Genomic DNA, 19,814 nt, shown 5'->3' with positions numbered 1-19,814 from the left:
GTACAACTTTAAAGTCCTTTTTTCCTTGAGACCTAGCAACCCTTCATCAAGTACGAAGAATCATTTCATAAAAATGTTTATTCTGTATATTTCAAGAAATTTGTATGCCGTGTTCACTAGTTATTAATGAAAAAAAACAAACAAACAAAAACAATCTTGTTCCAAAAATGGAGCTTGCGAGACGCTAAGACACTGGTTGTAAGGTTGTGTTGGACTTTTCCCTATGTTTGACATATACTGATTTAAAATAACACATAGAAATGTTTAAAAAAAAAATAGCAGGGGTTTTCTGTGTTGCAGGGTTTGCTTCTGAGGCGACGAGTTTCCAGGACTGTGATCAGGTGAGTATGGGGCTGACAGGTCGTTGCAGGAGAAGGGGGAAATACAGGTAAGTGGTCCTGGGGTTTCTGGGTTTTTTGCAGGTTTCCAGGAAGACGGAGGACGACGCAGCAGGAGACAGGAGGAACTGGATGGAGCCGAGGGTAAACAAGAAGGGCTTGAGGTGAGCTGGTCAAAAATGAAATGAAAATGCCGCTCCTTTTATCCTGCAGCAGAGGAGGCATCTCGATTGCATGATCAGCAGCAGGTGAGTGATGAACTGCAGGTGAGGATAATCAGCACGCCAAACTCTGTGACTCGATTTAATCTTTAATCTTGGAATTTCCAGCTCAGCTCCTACAATAAGTCTAAAATACAAACAAAATTGTTACATTCATCTCTTAACTGCAAAAAAGCACCACTGAAACATATTCACACTGCATTTTTCTTTGATCCCACAGCCATCAAAGCATAGAAACATGACATACATGCAACATAACATATTATTTCAGTGTGTCATTCTGAACTTTTGACTTGGAATTTCTCATTTTGATTATTTTCCACCTGATGACGTCATTTTTACTATATTTGGCATATGGAGAAAATACATGCTATTTACACTTGGTGCTCCGTTACAATCATTGCTGCTACAAACCACTGACAAAGGCTGTCATAATAAATAATAATGAAAATTCACACACACACAAAAAAATCTACTTTACTTGTAGTATATTGAAAATATTCATTTTTGTGTCTTTTTTCCATCTACAAACATAGTGGTATCATGACAGAAACCTGGAATTTAAAGGGTTGAAATTCTGAAATTTAATGGATATTTAATGTTTATAATTAGGACTGATGCTGGTTAAAAAATTAAAAAATAAAAATCAATGGATTTTGTAATAACAGGATTTTTGTAATTCTAAAAAAAAGAATTTGAACTAATTCTTGACTTAACTGGTTAGGAATTTTAGGTATAATTGAATTAATCATAATAATAATTATAATGATAATACAATTATCAGTCATTACTAGATATATTGGTACAATGATAATACTGACAAAGCTGATGAGCAGAAAACACAAAAACTGAAGTAAAACTGTGATAAATCATCGTTTTCCTTCATGGCACCATCATCCACACAGGATCACAAGTTATCAAAGAGACAAAATCATGGCAAAACCATTAGTCTTTTTCACCAAATTTTGCCTTCACCTCTGTAGTTACACTTTCCTCCAGAGACCACACATGGCATCACTCAGCATCTGATATCGGATATTTATGTTTATGCTGCGTGTTATTAACTGATCCGATCTTTAATTGCCAAACAACATAGTGCACTGGATGTCCATCCTGCCAATGTACAATCCAATGAAACATGTGCCATGCATAAATTACTTCTACTTCCTGCAAAACAGCTTATTGCTAAAAGGATTAGGGTGACACACATATAAACAACACAAACATGCTAATCCTCATTAGCACTGCTGAAAGCCCCTCTGATGCAGCGGTGGAGAGGGGGTGCATGGAGCCAGGCAGGATGGTGGGAGGCAAAAAGTCAGTTAGCAGCGAATGCAAATGCAGCTGGAATTTACCATGCACACACACACACACATAGTGCTCACACTAACACACAGGTTGTGTGTTTCCTCGCGTCAGATAGAAGTTGATCGATAGAGGGAGTGAGTGTGAATGAATGGAGGGGTCGAAGAGGAGAAGAGCGGCAGCAGACACGGACCTTCAGCCAACAGTGCTGGCACACACCGCAGGCTCCCTCTTGGTTTTTGGATCTGACAACTCCAATGTAATAACAGATAAATAGAGAGGGCTCGTCAGGCCACAAAAGCAAACAGCTTGGGCTTGCCAAAGAGAACAGAGGGAGTCAATGTTGGAGGGCGTGCGTATGCATGTGTGCATGTAGAGAGAGGAGCGACAGAGAGAAAGAGCTAATGGCTGACATCTGGCATCGGTCGCACCCATCTGAGCCCTGCGCTTCAGCCCCATACTGTCATGCTGAATGATAAAGCAGAGAGATTGCCTCTGAATCGGCACACTCGCGAATCCCCCGGCCAGCCCTGGGGCTACGGGCAGGAGAGCCTCTTCCAGCCATTCACCGGTTAATGTGCCAATTTGTTTTCCAGAGTGCTCGAAGGAAGAATTTATTGCCATGTTCTGCGGCTGTGGGCAAATGCTAATAAAATGCTCTTTTGCTGAAATTCACTTAATTGGCCACAGTAGGGACGGAGAGCTCGAGGAAGAGGAGAGTTGGCCCCCGCCAAAGCAGTGTTTGCACATGTTCACTGAGACCTCCCTCATGCTCTATTATATACTGCCCTCCTTTTAACATACTCAGTGGAAAAACTATTTTTAAAGGATAATTCAGAATTTTTTACATCTTTTTGGCTTTTAGATCTGGTTTGGTGTTCAGTAAAACCTGACCTGAAATGCTCCACTGCTAACCCTAACCCAAGAGGCCAAATCTGTAGGCAGGTTTCCATTACAGATCTGGACAAAACTTAAGTGATATTTTCTAAACGTTGCCAAAACAAAATTGCGAGATGAGTGTGTTTGATGCGAGTTGCGAGTGATGTTCTGCGACTTCTGAGGAGATGGATGTTCAAAACATTAGCGGCTTTATTTCTATTGCAGCCACCACACTAGCTGTCATTATTTACATTCAAAGGCCACGTAGGCGTGTTATACCAGCGATAATGGAAAGGCGAGCCCCTTATACATGGGAGCGGCCACGTATGAGGGATTTCTGGGAGGTGATAGTCCACGATTTCACAGAGGAATTGCAGATTCAAAACTTCCAGATGATCCGCTCAACTTTCTCAGAGTTATGTGATGCAGTAACAGCTCTTGTAGCTCCTGCTGCATCATGAGGGAGCCAGTTCCTACTGACAAGCACATAGCCATAGCATCATGTGACCTAGAAAAGCCAAAATAGTGTTTCCATTGCAGTTTGGTGAAATACCTGAAATATCACCTCATGCAAGCTAAAAACTTTTTTGCAATTAACCTTTTTCAAAATGCATGTGTTTCCATTAGGTATTTTCTATTTTGCTCAATTTGAGGGTTAATGGAAAACCACCTTATGTTTAGTTTCAGCCTGTTCTAATTCTGAACTCATAGAATAGCACCACTTTGACAGAGCTTTTGGCGTAAGTTTGCAACGCCAAATGCCAGCATTTCCCGCCATCCTTTAAAATCCTGTATCCAGGTTTGACATGATCACATGACGATTTCGAAACCCGTCTTGAACTATGTGGCAAAACGTTTTGAAAAAGGTTGCTCTTCTGCGCCGAAATTGCCATCTCTACCAGTTAGCACAAATAAAAGCACAATCCAGTGCTGAAAGAACAGAAGCATATCAGAGTGATTTTGGCTTGGTGTGTCAGGACCTTTACATTTAACCCAGTGATAATATCACAATATTAATTAGGCATTTGCAGCTCACAGATGAACACCTTTCAGAGGATTGGATTCTGTGCATTATACATAAGAGGTGTTGCATTTCCTTTTTAAAATTTAATTTGTCAATACAGAAAGTGGCATGAACAAAAGTCCATTCACCTCCATTGCATGGGGCAGATGTAGATTTATCAAAAACAAATATGTTAAAACAAAACTAAAACAAGCTTCAGTGAAACTAGTAAATATGTAAAATGTGTTTTATTTTGAGGATTCGGGTGAAGCAATCTCTTAAGGGCAGGTTTAAGGGTTCGATTATGACTGAAACCATCTTTCTGCATTTCTACTTTCCACCACGTGTTTTCACTGTCAAAATAAGTCCGAGTCCAATAATCCAGCCCCATCTTCACTCCATAATGATTTCATGGTGGAGAAACAGTGCTGTCAGCCTTCAGGCGTGGAGCATATTATTTGCAAATTAAATACTGCATCCGGCTCACAAATTTTTTAACAGCAAGTTGGCAGACATCAGTCACTGTGACTGGGAAGAGATGAGACAAAAGGAAATGACAAAGAGAAGGAGGGGTGAGGAAGATGTGGAGGTGAAGCAGGATCTTAAGGAGAGAAGGATGGGATAAAAGTAGCGCTCGCTTTGGCTCCGGTTCCTGTGCCAGCCCTGAGCCAAAGCCAGTGGAGTTGTACCAGGGGATGCTCTCCAGAATCTGGCCACACACTAATTACTGCCGGTTTTGTTCAGGAAATTATCTCCATGTCCATTGCTGCATTTCACAGCAAATTAGCCGTGGAAATCCCAAAAACCAATAAATAAGGCTGAAATTGTTCATCGGGGTCTCTGCTGATTGTCTCGCTCACTTTCTTTGTCCTCCTCCCTAATGCTGGAGAAACTAAGAGCCCATTTCCTTTATTTGGGAATTCTTTCTGCCCTCAAAAAAGAGACAAATACAGGCTTTGTTTAGGTCGCGCTGTGAGGTAGCGATAAGCTGTCAGTATTGATGCCAGAGTGTGTAAAAAGCATTCTTAGTGCTGTCATACACACATACCTAGTGGGCTATTCTCGCCATGTATGAGCACATTGGAATTAGCATGTTGAAAAGGAGTTGTTTCAATGTATATCCAAATATCTTGTTGTTGTCAGAGGAGGAGAAAGGAGAGCAGGATAGAAAGAGAACTGCAAAAGGCCAGATTTGTGGAAAATATATGCAACTACAACAGTGTAACTGAACATTTACTGTGGATAAGTTTTATCTATTTCTTTTTTTTTTTTTTAAATCTAGACACTGAGCTCTATTCAATACGCTGATAAAATGAATGTATCCTAAAATGTGTTTGATCATTTGCTTAGGATAAAATGTATTTAGAACAGGGAATGCAGATAAACATTGATTTATCAAGACAATTTTTGCCTTTCATTACAAATATAGCTCAGTATTTTGGGTATTATGGCCATAAGTGAAGCTTCAGCAGCTCATTATTTAAGTAAACTGCCGAAGTATGCAGGAAGTAATCTGCCATTTATGTAGTGAGGAGGAGAGAAAGGTGTTGAGTCTTTGAATCTTGAGGTTGTGGTGGTGGATGCGTGGGTAAGAGCGTTTCTGATGACTTTTCATCTGGTAACATTTGCCTTTGTAGCATCTGTAACCACAAGCAGAAAATGTTGGCATTGTATGTTTTTTGTTTGCATGTTTAATACATATAATATCAACTTTTCTTAATAAGTGTAATATGAGTCGACTTTGTCATTGGGAGGTGGAGGACGTGCTGGACGGCGTGACACCCAGACAAGATGTCTGTCAAGCTGCAGACCACAGTGTGAGACAAAAAACAAAAATCACTTTTGAGCAGGTCATTGCTGTCTTTCCAGCAGCTTTTTAGGCACCAAACTTGGGTACTTTTTTGGCAATTGCTGTTTTTCCAAAAGGGACAGAGTGATACAAAAGGTGATTGTCTTTTACTAAGAAATCACTGCTTTCCAGCAAGCATTGTGCCCCAAAAACTGGGTATTTTAGGCCAAAACATGATAATTTTCCACCTATATATTCCCCATCAAACCATAATGGGATAAACAAACTGGAATCATATAAAAAATAATTTCCAGGAGACAGAATAAATATTCATACATCATAGTTTAACTGATTATATACATTTATCTCACATTACCATCACCTTCGCTACCATGTATGAAACGTATTGTTCTGACCAGATTTAACAAAAGCATGCTTAAACATATGCATTATGCAGAATGCATGCTATTGTTAGTTGTTTTTATTGTGCGGACATCATTTCCAAAAGATGCACGTACATTTCATGAATATACTTATGTTATGTGCACTGAAAGACAAGAAATACCAGCCCTGAGAGCATCTGTGGGGAATGTGGGGATGTGTAGGTATTTTTGGGTCTGTCAGTTTTCAGCCCATTTTATTGGCTGAATCAATAATAAAAAAAACTGACATTGGCACTCACACAGCCTGTCTTAAAAGACCTCTGCCAACAGTAAGTCACTGAATTTGATAAATAAAGCAATGTACAAGTAAGCGTAAATTCCCTTAATGAAGACTGTGTCGAAAATTATTCATCAACGACCTTTTCTTCCGTGGCAAAGACAAGACATTGACAAACTAAAATTAGATCTTGATGATAAATTTAAGCTGTACTAAGTTTCATTTTTGTTGATGAGACAAAGGGACAAAAATGTCAGTGGTGGACTACTGGACATTCAAAGTCAGAGGACTAAATGATAATTTATTTTATGAAAAGTATTATTAAAATGTTTTTAGGCGGGAAAAATCTGTGCTTCCAATTATCTTCTAACTGTTGGGGTAGTGTGATTGTGACCCAATCAAAAGATGATCAGCAACTGTGCGCTTGTAAATTGTTCTTTAAATCTGTTCAAAAAACTCTGCTGGAGAAATACTCATTTGTAAGTGTGTCAAAATTGTTGGTAGAAAAACTATGTCCAATTGAAATTTTTATACAACCTGCCACCTTTATGATAATTTCTGATTACAGGTGTTTGCCTAAATTGGATTAGTTGAAAGAGAAGAAAACATTTTGACTAAAAATTGACTAAAATATCATGACTTTTTTTCCTTAAATAAAACTAGACTGAAAGTAAGAAGGACAAAAATTACAAAAATGAGCATTTTTTTGTCAAAAAAACAGACTGGTAAATACCAGTAAAACTTAGTAAGATCCTGTAATGCACTCATATATTGAGTATAAAAACACAAATGAGACAAATTTTTTTTATTATTATTATTATTATTATTCAAGTACATTTGTCAAAATCAACCAGAGTAAATACAAAGAACAAACCCAGAATGTGGCTGTCTGACGCAAATGTCGGGCTTTATTTTTAGACTCTTTCCTGGCTTTCATCATTTGCAACACAAAGACAAAAAACAAGCAAACAATTGGTAGACTTGAACTTGACAGTAAACTATCAGTATTTAATCACTCCCCTATGTATGAAAACTATATATTTCAAAACATGACGCACCGCCCAAGTAAACGACAAATATTCAGGCCATACAGTCAAACAGGAGTCCTCACCTGGTTGGATAAAGATGACATATTTTCTTGTCTTCTCCATGAACATGTCAGCTAGCGTGAATGTCTAAACCCTGGAGGAGGGGTCATCAGTTAGTGACAGTAAGTGGGTCAGTCCATTCTGCAGGGTGCGTGGGTGGGCGTCCAGACCACCCAGGCCCCCGACACACCCACTGGATGAGCAGGGAGAAGTGCTTGTGTGTGTGTGTGCATGCGTGTGTGTGAGCAGAGTGGGGTTTAGGAGATGTATAGAGGTGCTATACCCAAATGACAAGCCCACTGGTCACATGGCAAGGCACAATTAATGACCCGTGCCAACATTACAGGATGAAAAATCCCCACTGTCCGAGCATCGCCCGCCCAGCCTGGCAACTGGAATTCTTCATTAGGTCTGGCGAAGGAAGAGAGGGTGTGAGAGACTGTGTGTGTGTCATCTTTGGACCAATACGTGCGAAAATCAGACAGTGTGTTGTTGAAAATGTAACACATATACAACCAAAAAAATGACAAAAATTGGGCTTTAATATGGTATGTAAAATGGTAGTCTGTAGCAAACGTCTCATAGTTTTTTGTTGACATGTTTGGAAAACCTTTCGAAAGAGGTAGTGGGCATACATTTTTATGATTTTTTTTTTTTTGCAAGCTTCTGCTCATATAATTTCCATGTGAACTACTTTCTAATAGTCCTATGAAAGAGTTCAGAGTGAGGTCTGTAACGGCACACTGCTGTAAACTCTCTCTCAAATATCATTCTCAATGCTTTGAGCAGCACCAGTGAAACCATCCATCAAAGTACTGCCTGACTCAATATTATGAGAGGTACCGACACATTTTCATCCCAACTTTGTCAGTGGACGTGCATCAATATACTATGAGTTGGGTATGCTTTTGCATCTGCTATCTATGCTGCCGTGATGTCTTATGGCGTTGCATGAGTTCAGAATAAGAACGGGCGAGGCTACATCCGAACATACAGTCATAATGTGCACACCGTTTTAAGCTGATTCATCCAGTAATATTTGAGATTAAATATGGACAGATACACAGAGATCACCTGATTATGATGAAATCTGAGGTCCACTTTTCCCCCAAAACTTTTAGCTCTTCATGTTGTAGTTTTCATCATTAAGTGAAATTATAATATATATACAATATATACAAAAATCATATGAAGAGTGATATATGTATGTATAATATATACATATATATATAAATACAGGCCTATAGATAACCATGGTATATGTAAATAATACTGTATGACATAATTAGCATTTCCCTCTTCAGGCTTTACAGCTGGGTGTTGGGGGACTCTGCTCAGGCCCCTATAAGGTTTTAAGTGGCCCTGGTGTTGAGACCAGCTGCAGACTCATCACACCTTCCTGCACCACAGTCAGATTCACTTCACCATCAGACCGGACTCAACCAAACAACCAGTGTGCGTCATCCAAATTCTTACCTCATCATTTCACAAGCCACAGAGCCAGGATAAACAAATCGAACCAATCTCAAGCGTGGAAATCGCTCTCAAAATAACAACTGTGAATGTAGAAATGTATTATCTTCACCCTCCAAATCCAATTTATTTCATGCATATCTTACCATCTAAATTGAATACAGCACGTAGCTTGTGCGGGAAATCACTTTCAAAAGACTTGCCTTATCTTATCGCCGGGCCCTATCTTATCCCGGGCATCTCGCTTTCTAACCATGCAGAGGCGTCAGAGTGTGCAGGGCTCCGCTGAGGGCTGTCTCGCTGTCTTTTCATTGGTCTTCTCACATAACGTGTTTTGCCAGATTCACCCAAACCACCGTAACTTTTAAAGAAGTGTTAATTGACATTTATGAAGTTAACACATTTTTTTTTAATTAAGGGCAATTATCAGATTATAGAGTGCTTTTAATTATGGCCAGATAAACTTAGCAAAAATATTAGGCGAATTGCTAGAAAGTGACTGTTTGAAAACCATCATTTAGGATCTGGAAAAAAAAGATAATTATTTAAAGAGTAAATTATCTCACTGTGGATAGTACTTAATAAAAGTTAACAAGTGCTCTCTGACAAAATGAAAACCTTAATTAAATAAGAATGACTGTTGTTGTTAATTGAATTTAAGTGACAGGCAGAGTGTGGTCCAGATTTGGATTATAAACTGCAGAATGAAGATGTTGTGCTGCGACCGCACTTGCCCTAATTAGACTGTTGGTCAGAGAGTCCAGTTGGTTCAGACCAACATGTTTCATCAGTGTGGATGTAAAATGATGTTATTGATATTTGTAGTTACTGATTGGGGTTAAACAAATTCCCATACTCAGTGGAAGTTGAAGCTGTTACCGTCTGATATCAGACTGAGGTTCACATATGGGGCCCAAAACTGTAACAAACACAGGTCGACTCAGAGGTGAAATCTGCAAACCAGTCTTTAATCAGGCTAAGGTTGGTGCACGGTCTATCAGTCAGCTCTGGCAAAAGGCAAAGTCAAAATTCAAAACTGGTCCAAACTAGGAAGGTTCACTCAGAAAAACTCGAGGAACTGCTGGACACAAAGAACAAGATGAACTGGCAAAGAGAGTAAGAGACCACAGACTAAATACTCTGGAGAAGACGAGAAAACGAGACACAGGTGCAGCACGGGGCCGGGCAGGTAATCACACAGGTGGGGAACACTAGAGGGCAGGAAGTAAAGAGACCTAGATCAACATGAGTATCAAAATAAAACAGGAAACTCAAGACTAGAGACACTAGGCAAAATATAATTATTACATCCAAAATATTACATCTCAAAATTGTATTTGTTTATTTTCATTAAATTTGCTGTGCACAGTTCTGCTAACAGGTGGTTAAAGTTAAAGCATTTTAATGACCATACACTTATTAGGCACCACGAACAATCAGTCTCTTACAAAACGTTACAAAAAATGACTGGAAAATAGGAAACACAAAAAAATAAAAATGTAAAACAAACATACAAACAAAAAACAAGAAAATAACCTCAATAATGTGCCCAAAAATATTATTCTCTTCTTTTTTTCTGTAATATAATTTTGAATATATAATTAAGAGAATTGTAAATATAATTTTCCAGACATGTTTCTCTCATTTTTTTTTTTTTTTAATATTTCTTGCCAAGGTGCTCATTATGTTTTTTTCTTCTTTTTTTTCAGGAAACAAAACCATAGTCTCAGGTTTGAGCATTAAAATGCTTGTGAAAGGCATCTATAATGCGGTACAAGAAAACTGATGACGGTCCAGGTGTTAAAGGGTTAAATAATCAGTGTGATTTTTGGTCCATCCACAACTTTCATTTTGTTGATATTAAAATAATACCACAGGACTCCTTTAAAAACAAATCCCAGGATTTAGCCAACAAAATAACTCAACATGCTGTGCAGAGTTTGCTGTGTGTGTGTGTGTGTGTGTGTGTGTGCGTGTGTGTGTGCGTGTGTGCGTGTGCGTGTGCGTGTGCGTGTGCGTGTGTGTGTGTGTGTGTGTGTGTGTTCAGGAGGGGGTGTTTTGGTTTGGTGTGATTCAGGTCATTCCCACACTGAACGCTTCGCAGCTCTTCTGGTCAGGTTGCTTACTCATCTACCTAAACACTTCCTCTCTCACACTCCCACTAACCTTTCCTCTTCCTCCCACACTTCTCTATCAGTTACATCACGCACACGCAAACAGAGTCCGTGTGAAACAAGTCATGAAGAAAACCGCCATCATTTACAAAAAGTCCCGGACAAAACTATTACATGTTGTCCTTAAAACTGGCAATAATTGGTTTATTATTGAAAAACATATGATAGAAACCTTTTCATTTCCTTTGCCCTTTATTTTTCTCTTTTTTTATTTATTTATCTATTATTTCCATGTGTATATGCATGTATGTGTGTGTGTATTTATATGTAGGTATACATATATATATATATATATATATATATATATATATATATATATATATATATATATATATATATATATATATATATATATACATATATATGCTGGTTCATTTTTTATGTATTTTTCTGCATGTTTTTTTTCATCTTGTTTGTTTATTTATCTGTCTGTATAGTTTTGTTTTGTCAGGGCCTAAAAAGTAAAGTGTAAATGACTTTGTACCTGATTATTTCTTTCTTTCTGTCTTTAAAAAAAAGAAAATATCAATAAAAAAGTGCTGAAGCTTGTTAATAATCTATGGTCTACATAATACAATGAATGTGAAGTTATATGGAAAATTTTCCGCTTTTTATTTTGGATTTTGTGAAGTCTCAAAGGCATTTTATGATCACAGTACTATAAGAGCTTCTCCTGCCTCCTGCTCATTTACTGCGGGTTCATGTTTATAGCCAACGTGTGCTCCAAACTCTGACATGTTGAGAGTCCTGACTGAATTAACTCCAAAGAAAAAGGGTCAGGATGGAAACTGAGAGAGACAGAAACAGAAAGCTAAAACAGCACAAGAGGAAACAGCAGAGCAAAGTTCCTCATGTCACTCATTCATGTCACATTAAACAGAAGCGTTCTGCATCCCATACCCAATTCTCCACCCCTCCCCCGTTCCTTTACCTTCCTACCACACACACTCCTCCACAAATCCCTTCACGCCAAACTCACTCAAGATTAAGCATGTGTGAAATTGAGGACTTTCTAATACACATGCCCCTTCTGCTCGCCGCAAACACAAACACACACACACACACACACACACACACTCCAGTCCTTCCCGGGAATAAAAACAGAAGAGTAAGTAGTGAATGAGTAAGCAGCAGATAGGAAGTGGGGTTCGTCTGTAAAAGAGGAATTCTTATCAGCTCTTCCTGGTCAGTGGGAGCACGTGTGGTCACAGGATCTAAACATCCAGGGTGTGATTACCTGGTTAAGACTTCCCCACTTTGATTGGAGCCTTTTTCCATGATCGCCCGAATAGCACAGTGGTCACAGGGGTTTGGGATGTTTACTCACCTATTTCATCCTTTCTCTCCTCAAAACCAAACGCTGTGTCCTCGGCAGATTTGAAAGAAGTGAAGGATTGATTTCCAGTTACAGTTAATCCTTCACCGTCAAATCAAAATGACTTGTCCCTCCCCAGTGAAATCAGCATTTTTGAGTTTTTGGACTTCATCAAAACTTAACTACCTTTTATCAACCTGCAAAGAGCAAAACCATCCATGACTGAAGGCAATATCCATGTGATGATGGCTGAAGTGCTGAAGTGCTTTTTTTAACAGGAAGATGTAATTTTAGATCAAGTTAATATTCAACATGTTTTCATCCCAAGTTGTCACATGTTGCTGCTCTGCTGGGGACTTTTGCATCTACATATTAAGCTCTAGGTATCATTCTGCATCTGCTGTTGACGTTCCAGCATGCTGCTACCATGATGTCAACACAAGAACATGATGGGATGACGCTGCATGTGGTTATGTTTAGACAACAACAGGGTATTGTATCAACGCCGGGACGTGCTGGCACGGATGGTTAGGATTATGCAAAAGAAGCAAATGGTAAGGTGTAAAAAAAAAACACATGGGAAGCAAACTCTGGTACGAAAGTCATTTGTTTGTGGGACCCATCCACCTCCCCAAAAGCCCACTTTGTAAGAGCACTCACATATTACGTGGTTATTGGCCGGGTTATTACCTGACACTGTCCTTCAACATTTCAGGTGCACGCGCCAGTTTTTTCTGGCCGCATTGTGAATAGTCCATGCATGTCGCATGTGGATGCACCTGCTGTCCGGCTGTCTGCCAGCATACAACCATAACATCTCCAGTTTTGGGTCCGTGCGTGTTTATGTGGACTCTGAATGTGGCTTTTGGCGTCACATTTGTACGCCAAAAGCACTGACAGAGCGGCGCTATCTGACGAATTTTAAACGAGAAGGGGCTGTTATAGTACACCATAACACGTCAGTATGCGTTTCAACCTGATGCAGTCCAACGGCGTATCATGTGGATGCGACAGGTTCCGTCTGTGTATCATGCTGCCACGGCAGGTGCCATTCGGCCGTAAATTGTTAGAAAAATCTTGCATAGTACTGAAATGAATTGTTGGTACCATTAAATAAAGAACATAATAGTGTATAAGACTTCCACTTAATAAAGACAAATATGCTTTTAGAACTTTAAAGCTACTTAAGGGAGGAAGTAAACAAGTATATGTATATAAATATATATATATATTTATCTTCAACACAGTGTGACCAGTGCAAAAGCAGCTGAAAAACCCTGTTTAACAACAAAACTGAGTGTGTGGCATCATAGTCGAGTATCAGGCATTAAAGAGCCCCATTCTCTCTTCGCCCATGACGTGTTTCAGAGTCCACAAATCATCAGAAATCTTTGACATTATCTCTGCTATTGTCTTCCATCGCGCACACACACTCTGCGTATGTGATTCGGCTGAGTTGAGAGCAGACATTTGCTCGGTGTGAGGGCCATCGCTGCAGTTTTCCTTTGTTTGCTACACATGACACACTCCCTCTCCCACTGTGTGGTAATATGGCTATTTTCTCAGTCAATTTGCCACTCTCAGCATCCAAGCACATGCAAATATGGAAGATGATACCGATTGGGGAATAGTGCTCGGCTGTAAAATGTGTACCAACTGTTTAAAGTCCAGGTTATTGTTGGTTTTTACATGAAACTGTGCCCACAAAGAACAAAGGATTGAAATGACTTTGAATTTTAACATTGCATATTTATTTCCTCCGTTCAACATTTGAAGTACTAGAATAAATAAACAAAACAAAACAAAAAACTAAAACTTAACAAGCTTTCGTTGACTGAGGCAGATACAGCAGAGTTTTTAGTTTTTAGTCAGTAGAAACAACCTGAAACTTAAATAATCAGCAGAGGATGTGGAACAAACACATGCTGATTTTCCACATTAGAATATCGATATACATTAAAGTTTAATCGGTAGATTCGCCTGAAGTTTAATCAAAGACGTGTCTCTTTCAAATGCCGCTGAAATACAAAAAAAAACCCAAACTTAATCCACTTGGACGACGGCAGCTGTGGCTCAAGAGATAGCAGGTACGTCGATCTCGAGTCGACGTACCTGCTATCTCTTGAGCCAAAATCGGAGGTTTCTTCTTCTTCACTTCTTTACTCCATATGTAGAAGTGTCGTAGGAGAAGATGCTAAAATGACTCTCGTGTTACAATAATGTAACGTTGAGCTGATCCAGATGGCAAAAACAACTGATATTCTTCTCCAGGTTATCTGAGTTATCAGACTGTAAAACATCCAAGAGGAAAACAAATCGTGTAAACTGTTAGACAACATTTCTTTCAAAGGTGACAAACTGACAGAATACTTTGAAAACTGGTCGTTTTGACTTGTTCAGAAAAAGTAAAGGGTGTTTCCTCAGTCTCCCCACTTTGTAAACTAAATAGAGCTTTAAAAAATTGGTGTAAAATTGGAAAGTGTAAAATGTAAGCTTTCTTTGCAGGTATCACAGACAAAAGTCAATCACAACACTGTCTGACTGACTGATGAGACATGTGACTAAATGCTGACAATGAAAACATATTGACAAGCTGACCAGCTGCGTTAAGGAGAAATATCCATGAAAGTAGAATGAAGTAGTTGATAACATATGTCCAGCCCCAGCACACACACACACACACACACACACACACACACACACACACACACGCACACACACACACACACACACACACACACACACACACACACACACACTTCCCACCACCGCCCCCTACAGCTCAGGTACACCCTCCTGACTCCGTCCCCCCCAGTTGCTAGGCAACATGTTCCTTGTGCGGACACCCACCTGCCTTCAGGCTTCAGCGCTCTAAATTTGGTCTTAATTGCAAATTGAGTGGGAGAACAGTCCGACGCTGGCTGAATGAGAAGCAGGCAGCCGAGGCTCGGCCGCCATGAAGTGACACAAGAGACACAACAGGGTTTAGATGTGCGCAAAGACAGGCGCGCAGGCTGATGTCTGGGTGGAAACACAAAAACACAAGTTTGGGGTTTCAGAGAGGAGCCAGTAACATGTTGCTGCAGTTGTTCTGAGATTCAGCTCCAAACAACACAAAAAAAATAAACTTAACACCAGTTTCCTACATTCAGTTTGGTGTCAAGAGCTCAGGAACGGGCCTTATTTTCACACTTTCTTTTTTTTTTAAATGGAAGTCAATCTCTGAGATGAAATGAAATATGAATACAAAAACAAGCTGAAATTAGACTTACTATACAAGAATTCCACCTGACAGACAATTTGCAAAAATAGAAACGAGTCTTCTGGCTGTAGTGATTTTTTGTTTGTTTGTTTTTCATTTATCTTTGTCAAAGATGATTCCTCAAAATAAGTGTACCAGGAATGTTGTACTGTGTTAATAATGAATCACATGTCAAAATATGCAAAGAAAATAATAAGAAAACAGACTGATTTCCGTTACACTTGTTGATCAGATCTCTCGGTCATGTGGACTGAAGCAGGACGTTTAACAGTTCACACTCACAAAGAGAAAAAGAAGGGAAATTAACCTTCATAAAAAATGACGTCCACTGCCTGATGCTTTAGTCCCAATATTCAGCTACTAATAACAGAATAGGTTTTATACAAAAATACTGTGATTGTTACTCAGCTCCTCCCTGCAGTGAAATGTTAGTTCACTGTCAAGAGTGAAGAAAACCTGCCTTGTTTGAAGACTATCTATGTGTTTCCTTAAATGAATTTTGCAAGATTTTTTTTATTTTTACCAAATTTGTACTGACTGTAAAATGCCTCTCACTGGATTTTTTACATTTCAATTAACAATTTAGAAACTACCATCTATAGCACTATAGTTCAATCTTATGATTCCAAAATGTTGAAAACAGTACACTAGCACGGTGGGAGAAGCTGCGTGTTCCCAGAGAAAGACTTTTGCCCAATTTGCTCCCATTTTAATTGTTTTAACTGCCAGTTTTAATGATTTTACTTTTGTTTTTGAGAAATCATGTTCTGTCTGCCAGCTCGACTTAGCAGGTGGATGCCGTAGTTGTTCAGCTAAATTTGACGAAAAATCAGTGATTTAAACTGCTGAATGTTTTATAGGTTTTTTTGCAAAGTACAGTAATTACAAAAAAAAACATTATTGTGTGTGAATCGTATAACATTATACAACTGTAGAACTGAAAGAAATCACAATAACCAAATATTTTTCACAAACATGTCAGCCCAAAATGTAAGTGTGCTCTTGAGTGTGCATAGATTGTGAGAACAAATCCCAAATAAGAAAACATTGGTGGATGTAAAAAATCTTTGAACCATGTAAGTGGGTTTGAAGAGGAATTTTCTTTTTGAGAACAGTTAATGAATGAGACCCACAAACTTTAGCTCACCCTCACCAACAGTGCCGCAACAGAATTTTTAAGAATATTATTGTATTTACCAACACAACTTACACCTCTGATTTTTTAAAAATCATAAAACAAACATTTTCTATAAAATTAATCTTTTTTACTAGTTTTAAACCAGGAGAGTAATCACAAACATGTTTTCTCTATACTTTATACTTGTACTACTATGCTCATACACAGTAACTCTTCAGTGAAATGATGGTAAACTACTGGCCATAACATTTACTGCCATACAGCACTGCAACAGTATATTACCGCTGAATTTATTTCAGTAATCTACAGCAGAATGTGAGGATTACAGTGTAATATTTACTCTAAAAAGCATCAAGATTTACATTGTTTTACTCTATTTTGGGTGGAAAAACGGCATTACTGTTAGAAATTGGTCTTATTTTTTACAGCAGTTTGCAGCAATTCGGTTTTTCTTTTAGTTTTTAGTTTTCTCTATTTAAGCAATTTATTGTGCAATTAAGCACAATAATGAATATTAACGACAGTTAACGACAGTTATTTGCCTCATCGTGAGCTGAGCTCCTTTGAAAATGTTTGCCTCAAAACTTTCCCGGCTTTTTGAAGTCTCCTCCGACCGAAATATTACAGAGATACATCGACAGGCCCAAAACTCTTAAGAGAGCACATATCGGAGAAGGGCCCTGTTCGCTCAATTCAATTACCACAGCCCTATACACAATCCACAAGAGACAACGGTGCACCGGATGCTCATTTCAACTCCTCTTTCCCCAAATCCCCATAGAAATCTCCTTCGGTCGGACAATGCACTTTTTCCCATTTGAAAAAAAAGAAAGAAAATCAATATCTGGTTTCAATACATGTGGAAGCCGATCAATACCATCCCCAGCTCTCTTTTTCTCTGCCACGCTCTTTCTCCAGTTTTCCCTCCGTCTCTGGCAAATGGTAAATAGAAACAATGGTGTATGGTTATTGGGAGGTCAGGGTGCAGCCGCAGGAGAGAATAAGGCGGCTGATGAGAGTGCTTGAGCTGGAATCACACAGGCATCGATGCCGTTAACCTCTCTGTGGAGCGGCGTGGACAAAAGAGCTGGAGGGACTCGCACACACACGCAGGAAAACACACATACACATTTAACCTGCATGGGGGAGAAAATCACATGTTTAGGCTTCTGCATGATTTGGCTGTTTTGTGGTTGATGAAGACTTCATTTGACTGACCAAAAAAAAAAAAAAACTGCAACAGATGTGAGAAATAAGAAGCCTAAGAATCAGTCAGGATGGAAAATGGTGGAAAAATGTTTTTGAGGTAAAATTACGGGTAAAATAATGCATAAGAATTTAAATATTTTATTTTTGAGATAGCTGGAGCTGAAAGGCGATCTGAACTCATCAACCTTTCCTTAATATGTGCAGCACAGTAGACGTTCATGATGTGATGATGTTCATGACACTTTTGTGATATATTATTATCATTTTTAATTATTTGACTGTGCTGTCATGCTAATTTCTTGAAAGAATACTGTAATAAAATTTGAAGAATTTGACAATAATCTTGTCAAGGAATCTTGACAGGACCTGTTGGACCTCAGTTCAACTCGTACAGCAGGTTAAGACTTAAAAATCATGGCAAAAATATCTAATATCACAGAATAATAATAACATGTCACCCATGCTGATACCTTTGCATATAATAACATGGCACGAGGCCACATGGCCACAAAACTTTGCTGGAAAACTGTGAGTGCTTTAGTTTCTTGAGGTAAAACAACCTGGTCTCACACCCAGAGCATCAAAATATGCTGCTTGGGCTGTGTCCCTGGCGTCACTATAGTAACATTGGGGACACCTTTTAACGTCTGTATGAGACACATTGAGCTTTCAACTAACTCCAATTCAAACCCATCACCTCATTATTGGACGTTCAGAGCAATGGGCATAGAATAAAAGGGCAAAAGTACACTTAGGTGGTTTGGAGGGGAGGTGGATGTGTCTAACAAGTACAGGACTTTGACCCAGGAGACTGGTGTTTGTGTCCTGTTTGAAACTAAAGCCTCATTCGCACTGCACAAAAAAACTCACCCGATAACATCTGGCTTTTTAATGCAATGGGAATGCATACGATCGGCATTTACACCCGGGCTAAATGAGTCCACAGTAGACACAGGTTTTTGTCGCCTCCGATCAGCACTGATTGGAACATAATAACTGGGTGAACGCAGTAATTTCAGCTCCTTAAAGGGCGAGATGCAATCACACACCGTTACTCAGTAGCCCCCATCTACTCCAAAGCAGCTAAAACACTGTTCATCTGCACTGAGTTTGAAAGAGAGACTGTATAAATAAGAGATACATGAAGAGAAGAAACCACTACTGTGGTTACTACTGTTTACCTGTTATCCTGACTGTCTATGATGTCACATGGACACACCAACAAAACAACAAGACAGATTTTCCTTTCAGACTTTTTGACTATTTTGTTCTCTTGATATATTTCACCATTCTTTGCCTTTTACTTCTTCTGAGGACATATCTGTCTTGTCAGGGTGACAATCATCCTTATTTCACCAATCAAACTGCCCAATAAAAACAAATTTTATTTCAAGCATGACTGATAAAGATCAGGAGATGCAAGGTGAGACTGGGAACACTGGAGGGCAACTAAACTGGGGAGGGCTGACCTCAAAGTATCACAGCAGGGGGTTGTTGTGGCCTCTTAATGACCTATTGACCTGCCAAAAACTTAGAGTTAATGTATAGTCTAAACCCTTTAAAACCTGAGCAAATAGCCTTGGTTCCTTAAAAAATATGGCAAGGAAGCAATGAGCAACTTAATTAGGAAATTGCCCTAAAATGAGCAGCAAATTGTAAAACATTACATAAAAATTACCTAAAAATAAGCAAAAGTAAAAGAAAGCAGAAAATTATCTTAGTAAAGTGCTAAACATAAAATAAAATAGCCTTTTTTCAGTGCATAATTTTAAATGTTAATGTTTTTAAATTTTGTGAATGTATTCTTTTTTACTTTGTTTTTTTTTTAATAAAAAATGATAATCTCCTCAAAGATCATTTCCAAGTCAATTAAAAAAAAGTATTAGTTAAAATACTTACTTTACTAATATTTTTTTTAAAAATTCATGACATTTCTTGCCAAGTTGCCCATTGCCTTTTT

The sequence above is a fragment of the Plectropomus leopardus genome, chromosome 6, assembly GCF_026936395.1.
Source record: "Plectropomus leopardus strain MGB_pleo_1.0 chromosome 6, ASM2693639v1, whole genome shotgun sequence".
Taxonomy (NCBI): domain Eukaryota; kingdom Metazoa; phylum Chordata; class Actinopteri; order Perciformes; family Serranidae; genus Plectropomus; species Plectropomus leopardus.
This window is presented reverse-complemented; position numbering follows the sequence as displayed.